Here is a 12,969-nt window from a genome sequence, read left to right as displayed (position 1 = left end):
TTGATGTAGGAGTTTTCAAGGCTCCTAAGACAAATGTTGTAGTATAAATGATTGTCGAACCAGTTCTGAGAGATATCAAAGCACCGAGAATGCAAGTAATCACTTAATCTAAGTGCAACCAATGATTTAGATGGGTTTTTAAACTATGACTAATTAAAAGAAATAACTAAATGATACTTTCTTAACTATTGGAAAAGAGAACTCATGGATATAGGGATTAGACCTCGGGTGATCAAGTTTCGAACTAAAGATGGCAAACGATCAATCAATCTATTAACCTTAAGCTTGGACACAATCCTAAACAAACTCTATGTCTAGATGAATGTTCATTTACTTAACACAATTCAAACATCAAATGTCTTTGGTTGAAATATGAAAGCAATCATAACTAGCAAGTCCAATGGCTATCTTAGCACCTCTAACAACAAATGTCTTTGGCAAAGTATGCTAAAAGCTAGAAGAGTTGTCTCGGGCATTTCCTCGAACACCTTTCGGGGGGAAATGCCTAAGGATCAACTACTGAGTGGCCAACTCAGAAGATGCATTATGCTCACTCTACTAGCAAGGAAATATGAATGATCTACACTAAAACATCCTAGTTCTAACCTAATCACCCTTAATCTCCCTAACCCATGAATTCAAAAGGTGATTACTCACTAATCTCCATGATTCCTCTTAAACCCATGTTGGATTTCAGATTAATCATGTAGAGAAACACAGGAAAAATAGATAAGAACACAGAATTTCAATAATAAACTGATCAATTGATTCAAAGAGATGACTTTCCAAAGGTTTTTGGTGGTTTTTCTAAGAACAAAGATGATCCCCTCTTGGTGGCTTACAGAGTATTAAAACATAGGTTTTAGAATAAAAAACGTGCATAATAAAATGACAAAAAGGCCTTGAGAAAACACAATTCGAGCAGATATAGGCGACGCGCAGCGACCTCGGCAAGTCGCTCCAGCACGTCGCTCTGGCTTCGGGAGCGACCTCGCTGGTCGCTGCGAGAGGTCGCTCCGGAGCGTTTCGTGTTCGAATGAAAACGCGAGCGACTTCTCCCTGTCGCTCTGGTAAGGTCGCTCCAAGCTTCGGGAGCGACTTCAGCACGTCGCTCTGGAAGGTCGCTCCGAGGTCAAATGTGTGTCTCCGGATGTGAAAACGCGAGCGACTTTGTGCAGTCGCTCTGGATGAGTCGCTCCGGATGTGGTGCACAGCGACCTCATGCCGTCGCTCCGAGAGGTCGCTCCAGGCAGTGCTCGTCCAAAGACCACTCTAAATCACTCCTTTGAGCTCCAAATGCACCCAAATGTCTCCAAAACTCCATGTGGTACTCAAATACCTGATAGAGACATATGTATGCAAAATGCAACCTAGACATGGCTAAATCCTAATCTATATGATGAAAATGCACATGAATAAATGGATAAAACAATGTAAATATGCAAGATATCAACTCCCCCAAACTTGTTCTTTACTTGTCTCAAGTGAACTTTCTAGAACTCATAAGGAGAGAGGTTTGAAGGTGGGAGCTCATAGCCAAAAGAAACACAACTAGCAAATATAATTAGCACACTCTCTTATTACACTCTAGCTTCTCTAGGCCTATCTCAACTCCTTTTGTCCCTACACTCATCATCAAGCATCCACACATTCAAATCAACCAACTCTCACATTCATTAAGCACAAAACATCAGGTGAATTCTTGCAAATGGTCCGTTGGTCCAAGTCATTTGGTTGGGTAAGGGAAGGCTTTTATTCAAGTGATTCAAGAGGTTCAAAACATATGATCTTTAAGGTGGTTTACTCTCAAAACAAGTAGCCTTGACATTGCACATAATATATCTAAGAAAGGGACCAACTCATGCATACAATGCTCAATCTCCATTGTTCTACCCTTTTCCCAAACATACAATTACACAATCATTCCCAAATGTCAAACCCAACTCACATCTCTCACCAATAGATCCTAAGAACTTTAACTCTTTCTTTTTGAAATCTACAAGGGATTTTTCTACAACCTCAAAACATTTCTTAGCTCCTAACAACTTTGCTAGCCCCCTTTTTTTTTTTTTTTTTTTTTTTTTTTTTTTTTTTTTTTTTTTTTTTTTTTTTTTTTTTTTTTTTTTTTTTTTTTAGGTTGGGGGCCAAGACTTTTCGAAACTAGAGCTAGAGGTTCTCTACTTATCCCAGAAAATCAATTCACTTAAGCACAAAGAGTCTATCCTTTTTATTTTTCATTTCTCCCAAATCATGATCACAACACTCACCCTCCCACCTATAGCTAGACAAAAGAGTGTCCAATCTAGCAAAAATGAAGATCAAGCATTGTCGTTCCCGATACTCTCAACATTATGCGCATGTAAGACTTTCCGAAGAAGGCCTCACTCATCAAACAATGAAAGCTTAAAAGGAAGGAAAGGTTTTGGGAGTGGTCTACCACTAGAGTTTGTCAAAAAGATTGGCATAAAAGATGTGACAACTCCAGTGTGTATAGCCATGACTCAGTACACAAGGGACCCTAAGCAAGAAGCATTAAGTTCATTCATTTCTAATAAGGTTGTAGTTGGCTTCAAAGACTGAGTTTCAGCAATCAACAAGTTTCAAGAAGAGTTTTCAAGGCTCGAAACATACAAGTCTTTTCGAGAGGTGCATGGCTACTCAATGGTGCAACGTAGTGTTCTTTACAAGGCATTTAAAATCATTGCTCCCAATGCAAGTGAATGCACCCTATATGCTCTAGACTCTCCTAATGGTGCAAATGATGCAAACTAAATGAAAAATCTTTTTTTTTTTTTTTTTTATGCAAATAGGTGTGCAATGCATGACTCAAATGAAACACAATCAAAGCAAACGTGATCAAATGCTTGGTACCTCCCCCAAACTTGAGTTACACAGTCTCTGTGTTGTCAAAGAAAGAAGGAGATACCGAGAAGAAAACTAATATGCAAAAAAAAAAAAATGAGATGGTATATACAAGGGAGAGAAAGAAGTACCTCCTATGGATAATAGGTGGGGGCAGATGCCCCAGCATCGTCGTCGTCAGGAGGGAAGGTGGTGTAGTAACCACCGGATGCTGAACCGGAGCCTCCATACCATGGCTGGCTCTCAACCTCGTCAATCTCGTGCTCACTGTCAGAAGAAGCGAGGGATGGGGATTTGTTGCCGGAAGTGGAAGGTTGAGTGGGTGGGTTCCTCCACTTACGCTGAAGCTGCGCAGCAGTGAGGGGGAAGCCAAGAGCATCAGGCGGGGGTGGGGGCTGGGGGTTTGAGGTGTTCGCGAAAGCGAAATCGGCTGAGCTACATCCAGCTATTCCTCCCCTAGTTAAGACATCAGCTACTTTCTTCATGAACTTGGCTGAAGTCTTTGCCTGCTTCTTCACAGTCTTGCTGAGCGCCTTGCACTTATCCTTCAGCTTTTCTATCGTTCTGTCCTGAGCTTTGTTCCACCTCTGGAGACGACCAATGTGGTCATGAGCATCACGGAGAGCTCCAGGGGGAAGGACTCCGTCATGGGGCTTGAAGTAGTAGCGCGGAGGTCCATAGATATGCTCAGACGTGTCTGCAACAGGCGGGTCAGGTTGCGTAGGGACACTCCTTCTCCTTGATGAAGCTGCTTGAATTGGATCGAGAGGCCCGTGTTCTCCGAGAAAGTACTCCTGGGGAATGTTGAAGCTGACAGCTCCTGGTATCTCTAAACTCGTCAGGTTCCGGTTTGGAAGAACCACCTCGACTGGCTTGCCCTGCAAGTAGTAGTGGTAGACGTAGTCCTTCCCATACATCCCACTGAAATAGGTGGCAATCCTCAAGTAGGTGCCATCAATGAACCTAGGCCCCGCTGCGTCCTTTCCCAAGGGAACATTCAGAAATTGGAGCAGTGGTGTGATCATTCCGCCTATCCCCATCTTTGGGCGCGAATCAGTGGTGTACCACGCCCAGTCTCTGTAGTGTTCGAGACGGCCCACAAAGAAACTGACCATCCCAAAGGTAGCATAGATATCAGTGCTGGGAAGGGGTAACACTCCAGGTTGAGCGTAAGGACGGATAGCCGGACAGAGCAGTCGCATGTCTTCCTCAGTAACATTACCAGCTTGCTTCCGTGGGTAGAAAGCATGGACTAGCAATCTGTGGAGGTAGCGTACAGACGGGTGTCGGATGTGTGAGTTCTTGTCAGCCCCGGTAGAGTGCCTGTTTCCAGTGATCAACTTCCAAAGCTCTGTGGGGAGGTTCTCACACTTGGGAAGTGAGTGGTCTTCTAGGTCTTGGAACCCCATGACCCTCCCAATGTCCTTGAAGTTCATGTTGTATTCCCTTCCATTGACCTTGAACGTGATTTTTCCCCATCCTTGCCTCACATGCGCCGTGTCGTGGTAAGTGACCACAAGAGAGGATAGGAACTGACAAGTGACATCCTTGTAGAAAGGATAAGCCATGGTGAGGAGTTTTGGCATCTTCAAATGTCCCAGCATCGCCTCAATATCGGATTCTAGGCCCAACTCCTTCAGCAAATCGAGGTCGGCGAACCTGGTTGGAGCCCAAGTGACCCATTCTTCAAGTGATCATACAGCTCCTCCACAGATGGAGTTTTTGCCCTGTCTCGATCAACAGCAACCCCTTTTCCTTTGGACATCTTGGCTTTCTTCGTAGGTGCCTGCTCATCAGCACTCTCAGTTTCACTCTCCTCATGAGTGGGAACTGCTACACTTTTCCCAGCCCTCTTCTCTTGTTCTTGCGATTTCCTTGCAGCCAAAGTCTGCTGTCGAACGGTTCTCTGCGTCCCTGACCCAGTTGGCTCGCAGGATAAAGCTTTTCCTCTTAATGCAAACTCTGTTCTTTCAGCTTCTTGCTTCTCAGCTTCCAACTTTCCCTTTGTCTTCTTAACCATTTTCACCTGAAGAAGTAAAAACTTGAAAAGGGATAAGTAGTTGGAAGTAAAGAAAAACAGGATTTTGCAAGAGAAAATTGCAAAAGTGAACTTAACAAATGAATTATCAATTTAAACTCAAGTTCAACACAATGCAACAATTCTCACTCTTGTAACACCTTAACACATCTAGTTCACCCACAAACTCACCCAATTAAGGTCAAATTCGAAAATCCCTAATTCCATGAACCCTAATTTTGCCAAAGTGCAAATTAAACTCAATTTCACCATTAATTCAACAACCCAACTTGATAGATAAACTTTCCCTAGTCTATTTCACCACAATCTAGCAAGAAAGTGACCAAATTTCGACTTTCAAATTCTAGGGTTCATGGACCTACGAATTTGAATTTAAAAACTCAATACCTTGCTCTGGATGAAAGGAAATGGTGAATGGGTGGTGAGGAATAGGCTACAGGGGCGAAAGCTTGGTTTAGAAACAAGAACTAGTTGATTTGGGTGAGAATTGAGAAGGTTTTGGGATTTTTGGTGTGGGTGAGTTTGAGAGAGTTTGTGAGTTTGTGAGAGGAGGGGAGAGTGAGAGAGATAGGAGTCGCGGGGGTTGGGGTAGGTTTAGGGTCGTCCGGTTCGGTTTAGGGTGGTTAGGGTCGGTTTACTTGAATTAAACCGGGGTTTAGAGTTAGGAAACTTACCTGGACCGGTTCGGGAGCGACGTGAGGGTGTCGCTGGGAGAGGTCGCTCCCGAGTCGTTTCCTCGCGTCGTGTTTCGACAAAACCGCGAGCGACCTTGAAGTGTCGCTCTAGAAACCTCGCTCTGGGCTGGAGCGACTTCAAGGTGTCGCTCTAGGACGTCGCTCCGGGTCAGTTTTTGAGCTCCGTTTCGTCGAAAACGCGAGCGACTCCGAGGTGTCGCTCCCATAATGTCGCTCCCAGCTGGAGCGACCCTTCGGCCTCGCTCCGAGACCTCGCTCTGAGGCGATTTTTTCTTGATCCGACGACGAAAACGCGAGCGACCATGGAGTGTCGCTCTCGAAACCTCGCTCCCAGCTGGAGCGACCTTGAGGTGTCGCTGTGAGACCTCGCTCCCACGCACGACTCCTGCTCAAAATGAACCGATCAAGCACCTGCACACAACTTCTCTCTCTTTTTTTTTTTTATGCAATAAGATGAAAAATGGAAATACCAATGCAATATGTACAAGGATACGCATGGGACTTCCTCCCAAGTGAGCTTGTTTTAAGTCCCGAGCTTGACTTTGCCTCCTTTTAGATTAGGCCGGGGTAGGATCAGACAGTGGAGTTGAAACCCCATCTTCCTCTGGTGCAGTAGCCATGTAGAGCTTAACCCTTTGTCCATTGACTGTGAAGTCTCTTCCATCAGTGCTCCACAAAACTATTGCTCCATATGGTCTAACCTCCTTGACCTTGAAAGGACCGGACCACCTTGACTTAAGCTTTCCTGGAAACAACTTCAGCCTAGAGTTGTAGAGAAGAACTTGGTCTCCTTCTTTAAACTCTCTCTTCAGGATGTTCTTGTCATGGAAAGCCTTAGTCTTCTCCTTGTAGATTCTTGAGTTCTCGAAAGCATCCAATCTTATCTCATCAAGCTCATGTAGCTGAAAGAGCCTTTTCTCCTTGGCACTCTTGATGTCAAAGTTCAGCAACTTTATTGCCCATAGTGCCTTGTACTCAAGCTCCACTGGCAAATGGCAAGCTTTCCCATACACTAGGTTGAAAGGTGTGGTACCCAGTGGTGTCTTGTACGCTGTCCTATAAGCCCAAAGTGCATCGTCAAGCTTATTAGACCAATCCTTCCTTGTAATCCCCACAATCTTCTCCAGGATAGATTTGATCTCCCTGTTAGAAATCTCAACTTGGCCACTTGTTTGGGGATGATAAGGAGTTGCCACCTTGTGCTTCACACCGTTCTTCTTGAGAAGTCCCTCAAGCAGTTTGTTAATGAAGTGGGAACCTCCATCACTGATTACAACTCTTGGAACTCCAAACCTTGGGAAGATGATGCTCTTGAACATCTTGATTACAACTCTAGCATCATTGGTGGGGCTTGCAATGGCTTCCACCCATTTGGAGACATAATCAACAGCCACAAGGATATATTTGTTGCCAAAAGATGATGGAAATGGTCCCATGAAGTCAATACCCCAGACATCAAACACTTCAACTTCAAGGATTGGATTTTGAGGCATCTCATTCCTCTTGGTGATGTTTCCTCTTCTTTGGCAAGAATCACACTTCGAAACAAAGTCTTGTGTATCCTTGAACATGTGTGGCCACCAGAATCCAGCTTGTAATACTTTTGCAACTGTCTTGAAGGTGGCAAAGTGACCTCCATAGGATGATCCATGACACTGTGCAAGGATCCCATCAATCTCCTCATTTGCAACCACTCTCCTATAAAGCTGATCTTTGCAGAGAATGTAGAGGTAGGGTTCGTCCCAGTAATATCTTTTCACATCCTTGTAGAACTTCTTCTTGGCATACCCTACAAGATTCAAAGGTTCTCTTCCTGTGGCTAGGTAGTTCACCAAATCAGCATACCAAGGTTCCTTCTCCTCTGTTGCTTTGACTTCTTCCAGCTTCCTACCAGTCTCACAAACTGCTATCACTGCTTCGATAGCCATGATCTGCTCCTCAGGAAGTCCTTCGTCAATAGGGATACCAGACTCTACCCTCAACCTGGACAAATGATCAGCTACTCCATTCTCAACTCCAGGTTTGTCCTTGATCTCCATATCAAACTCTTGGAGCAAAAGGATCCACCTCAAAAGCCTGGGTTTTGCATCCTTCTTGGCCAAAAGGTGTCTCAAGGCGGCATGATCTGTGTAGACAATGACTTTAGACCCAACCAAGTAGCTCCTGAACTTCTCAAAGGCAAAAACAATTGCCAGCATCTCCTTCTCTGTTGTGGCATACTTCATCTGGGCATCATTGAGGGTTTGGCTGGCATAATAGATCACATGGGTTTTGCCATCTTTCTTCTGCCCCAGAACAGCTCCCACAGCATAGTCACTGGCGTCACACATGATCTCAAAAGGGAGATCCCAATCAGGTGGCTGGACAATTGGGGCACTAACGAGTTCACCTTTCAGCTTCTTGAAAGCTTGTAGACATTCTACATCAAAACTGAAGGTAGCTTCCTTGCACAGCAGTCTGGTCAAAGGTCTAGTGATCATGGAGAAATCCTTGATGAACCTCCTGTAGAATCCAGCATGACCAAGAAAACTCCGGATGTCTTTCACTGTCTTTGGTGGAGGCAGACCAACCATAACATCGATTTTGGCTTTATCCACCTCAATCCCCTTCTCTGAAATCTTGTGTCCTAGCACAATCCCTTCCTTGACCATGAAGTGACACTTCTCCCAATTCAGCACAAGGTTGGTGTCTTCACATCTCTGTAGGACCCTGCACAAATTTGACAAACAAGCAGAAAACGAAGATCCGTAGACAGAGAAATCATCCATGAATACCTCCACAACATCCTCAATCAGATCAGAGAAAATTGACATCATGCACCTTTGAAAGGTGGCTGGAGCATTACATAGTCCAAATGGCATTCTTCGATATGCAAAGGTACCATAGGGACATGTGAATGTCGTTTTCTCTTGATCATTGGGATGTATGGGGATTTGGAAAAATCCTGAGTACCCATCAAGGAAACAATAGAATGGGTGATTTGCAAGTCTCTCAAGCATCTGATCAATAAATGGTAGTGGAAAATGATCCTTTCTAGATGCAGAGTTTAGTTTTCGGTAATCAATGCACATTCTATGACCTGTGATGGTTCTTGTTGGTATCAATTCATCCTTGTCATTCTTGATCACAGTGATACCACCTTTCTTTGGTACAACATGCACAGGTGATACCCATTTAGAATCTGAGATAGGGTAAATAACACCAGCATCTAGGAGTTTAAGAATCTCTTTCTTTACAACATCCTTCAGGTTAGGATTTAACCTTCTTTGATGCTCGATAGAAGTCATTGATTCATCCTCAAGATGTATCCTATGCATGCACAAAGAGGGTGATATCCCCTTGATGTCATCTAGTGAGTAACCTATTGCCTTTCTAAATCTTTTAAGTGTTTTCAAAAGTTCAGATAGCTCATTTTCAGTAAGTTCACTACTCACAATGACAGGGTAAGTTTCATTAGGACCAAGGAATGCATACCTTACACCATGGGGAAGAGGTTTAAGCTCCACTTTAGGTGCCTTAAGTTCACTCCAGTCATCCTGCTGGTTGTCCTCTTGTTGAGTGACTGAGACTTGTTGGTGAACCATCTGTGGAAGCTCCTCGTACTGGTCCTTACTGAAAAACGCCTGGTGTGAATCCAGCATCATCCCATAGGCAGTACTCTCCAGGTTCTCAATCACCTCAGTCTCCTTCTCTACAGTTAAAGCATGCTGTAGAGGGTCCTCTAGTGACAACTCTTCAAGGAGTTCATCAGCAAGGGCATCCATCTCTTCGATGTAGAACACTTGTCCTTGAACTGTTGGCCTCCTCATTACTTCCTTGATGTCGAAATGCAGAACGTGCCCTTTACCCAGATGGAGATCAATCTTGCCTTCTTTAACATTAACAATAGCTCCTGCTGTGGCTAAGAAAGGTCTTCCAAGGATTAAAGGATCTTGAGCTTCTTCACCCATTTCAAGCACCACAAAGTCTGTAGGGATCTCATAATTTCCAACCATCACTGGGAGGTCCTCTAAGATACCCACAGGGTACTTCACTGAACGATCAGCCAATACCAGAGAAAGTCTACACTTCTTGTACTGAGTGAAACCCAGCTTCTTAGCAACAGATAGGGGCATCAAGCTGACACTAGCTCCCAAATCGCAGAGACATCTATCAAATACCATAGGTCCAAGAGCACAAGGTAATGTGAAGCATCCTGGATCTTCTAGCTTCTTTGGAATGACCAGTCTCTGAATGATAGCACTGCACTCATGAGTGAGAATCACCATGCCCTCCATCTCTTTCTTCTTTGCAGCTACAGCATCTTTGAGGAACTTGCTGTACTGAGGGATCAGCATGAAAGCGTCAATAATGGGCATTGTGACCTGGACTTCACTCATTTGCTTGTCAAACAAAGCTTTGTACTTCTCTAGCAGCTGCCTCTTGAATCGACCTGGGAATGGAAGCTTGGGTTCATAGGCAGGAGGAACAAAAGAGTTTTCACTTGCAGGAGTGACAACTTCACCATCTTTAACTGTTTTCTTCTCTTCTCCAACCTTTCCTTTTCCTTTTGCTTCCACTATCTTTTCCAAGATCTCGTCATTGATCTTCTCATCAACAATCACCACTTCATCATCTATGGTGATGGCAACCCCCTCACTTTGTTTCTCAGCATCCTTGGTGAGAGTTCTCTGAGGTAACTCCTTACCACTCCTGAGAGTGATAGCTTTCATGGTTTCCTTGGGGTTTTGCTCAGATTTTCCAGGTAGAGAACCTTGTTGGCGATTTTGTTGAGTGTTCATGGCAGCAAACTGGTTCTCCAAAGCTCTGAACTTGTTGTTGAGCTCATTGTAGCTCCCATCAATCTTTGAGTGAAGATTCTTCAACTCATAGCCAACATGCTTCTCACTTCTTGTTTGAGACTCCAGGATTTGTTTCAGTAGAGCATCAGTGCTGCTGACTTGAGGAGTGGAGGTAGAGGGATTAGATTGTTGTTGGGAAGAATGGTTGCCCTTGTTGTTGAATCCAGGAGGAGGGTTTTGCTGAGGTTGATAGCTGCCTTGCTGATTGTTCCGAGGCTGATAACCACTCTGTTGGTTGTTGGAATAGGATTTCTGTTGGTAGTTGTTGTACTGAAAGTTGGGTTCTTTCTTGTACCAGCTACCATTGTTGTTGATGAAACACAGCTCTTCCTGACCTTCCAAACCCTCAACTTCATGGACAACAACTGGTGTCTCTTGGCTTGGGTTGCCAACAAAGTGCAGCTGCTCTTGGGTAGCTTTATCAGCAATGAGGATGTCTATCTTATCCTGTAGAGCCTTCAATTCCTTCCTCGTCTGCTTATCATCAGTTCTACTGCCTCTGTCGTGGTCTCCACTGTAGACTGCATCACTCTTAACCATGTTGTCAACCAGCTCCTCTGCATCCTCCTCAGTTCTCCCCAAGAAGAACCCATTACTAGCTGTATCCAGTCTGGCCCTGTACTTAGGGAGAGCACCACGGTAGAATGTGCTCAGCAAGCTCTCCTTAGAGAAACCATGGTGTGGGCATTGAGCTTGGTAGCCCTTGAATCTCTCCCAGGCTTCACTGAAACCTTCCAAGCCCTTCTGTTGAAAGCTGGAGATCTCGTTTCTCAGCTTAGCAGTTCTTGAAGTAGAGAAGAACTTCTCCAAGAATGCTTTCTTGCAGTCATCCCAAGTGGTAATGGAGTCGCTGGGTAGAGACTTCTCCCACTGACGTGCCTTATCCCCCAAAGAGAAAGGGAATAGCTTGAGCTTTAAAGCATCTTCGGACACACCATTGGTTTTTGACAACCCACAGTAGCTGTCGAACCTGTCCAAGTGATCAAATGGATCCTCTAGAGCCAAGCCATGATACTTGTTGTTCTCAATCACGTTGAGGAGTCCTGACTTGATCTCAAAGTTGTTGGCTGCCACAGCGGGTGCTCGGATTCCCAATCTATGACCATGAATGTTTGGACGGTCGTAAGTGCCAATGGGTCGAGCTGCTCGCTGTTGGTTAGGTGGACCATTGTTGTTAGCGCCATTGACGCCTGCATCTTCTTGATGAACGTCTCCCATGTCAGTGTTCAGTCTCTGCAATTGAGCCTGATGTTCTTCTTCTCTTCTCTTTTAGCACACTCTCTCTCTAAAGCTCTGATGTCTGCTGCTCTTGGAACTAGGTTTGATGGACCCCTGCTCCGCAAGTTCATACACCTGTAGATTAAAGGGAGGTGAAGAAGAGTCAGTAACAAAAGAAAATAAAAATGACTTAGTCTCAAGCAATTGACTAAATCTCAATGTTTAAATCTACTCAGAATTTGGCAACGGCGCCAATTTGATGTTAGGAGTTTTCAAGGCTCCTAAGACAAATGCTGTAGTATAAATGATTGTCGAACCAGTTCTGAGAGATATCAAAGCACCGAGAATGCAAGTAATCACTTAATCTAAGTGCAATCAATGATTTAGATGGGTTTTTAAACTATGACTAATTAAAAGAAATAACTAAATGATACTTTCTTAACTATTGGAAAAGAGAACTCATGGATATAGGGATTAGACCTCGGGTGATCAAGTTTCGAACTAAAGATGGCAAACGATCAATCAATCTATTAACCTTAAGCTTGGACACAATCCTAAACAAACTCTATGTCTAGATGAATGTTCATTTACTTAACACAATTCAAACATCAAATGTCTTTGGTTGAATAATATGAAAGCAATCATAACCAGCAAGTCCAATGGCTATCTTAGCACCTCTAACAACAAATGTCTTTGGCAAAGTATGCTAAAAGCTAAAAAGAGTTGTCTCGGGCATTTCCTCGAACACCTTTCGGGGGGAAATGCCTAAGATTCAACTACTGAGTGGCCAACTCAGAAGATGCATTATGCTCACTCAACTAGCAAGGAAATATGAATGATCTACACTAAAACATCCTAGTTCTAACCTAATCACCCTCAATCTCCCTAACCCATGAATTCAAAAGGGATTACTCACTAATCTCCATGATTCCTCTTAAACCCATGTTGGATTTCAGATTAATCATGTAGAGAAACACAGGAAAAATAGATAAGAACACAGAATTCTCAATAATAAACTGATCAATTGATTCAAAGAGATGACTTTCCAAAGGTTTTTGGTGGTTTTTCTAAGAACAAAGATAATCCCCTCTTGGTGGCTTACAGAGTATTAAAACATAGGTTTTCAGAATAAAAAACGTGCATAATAAAATGACAAAAAGGCCCTTGAGAAAACATTAATTCGAGCAGATAGGCGACGCGCAGCGACCTCGGCAAGTCGCTCCAGCACGTCGCTCTAGGCTTCGGGAGCGACCTCGCTGGGTCGCTGCGAGAGGTCGCTCCGAGAGCGATTTCGTGTTTCCGAGAACCAAAATGG

At 44.0% G+C, this 12,969-nt stretch overlaps 1 non-coding gene across 1 annotated transcript; it reads left to right on the top strand.

The window, feature by feature from the left end:
- The first annotated feature begins 11,106 nt into the window (after positions 1 to 11,106).
- LOC117127635 lies at positions 11,107 to 11,213 on the top strand. Its single transcript, XR_004450655.1, has one exon. It is a non-coding gene; the product is annotated as a small nucleolar RNA R71 (small nucleolar RNA).
- The last annotated feature ends 1,756 nt before the right edge of the window (positions 11,214 to 12,969 follow it).

This window comes from Brassica rapa, chromosome A08, assembly GCF_000309985.2.
Source record: "Brassica rapa cultivar Chiifu-401-42 chromosome A08, CAAS_Brap_v3.01, whole genome shotgun sequence".
NCBI lineage: Eukaryota > Viridiplantae > Streptophyta > Magnoliopsida > Brassicales > Brassicaceae > Brassica > Brassica rapa.
This window is presented reverse-complemented; position numbering and strand designations above follow the sequence as displayed.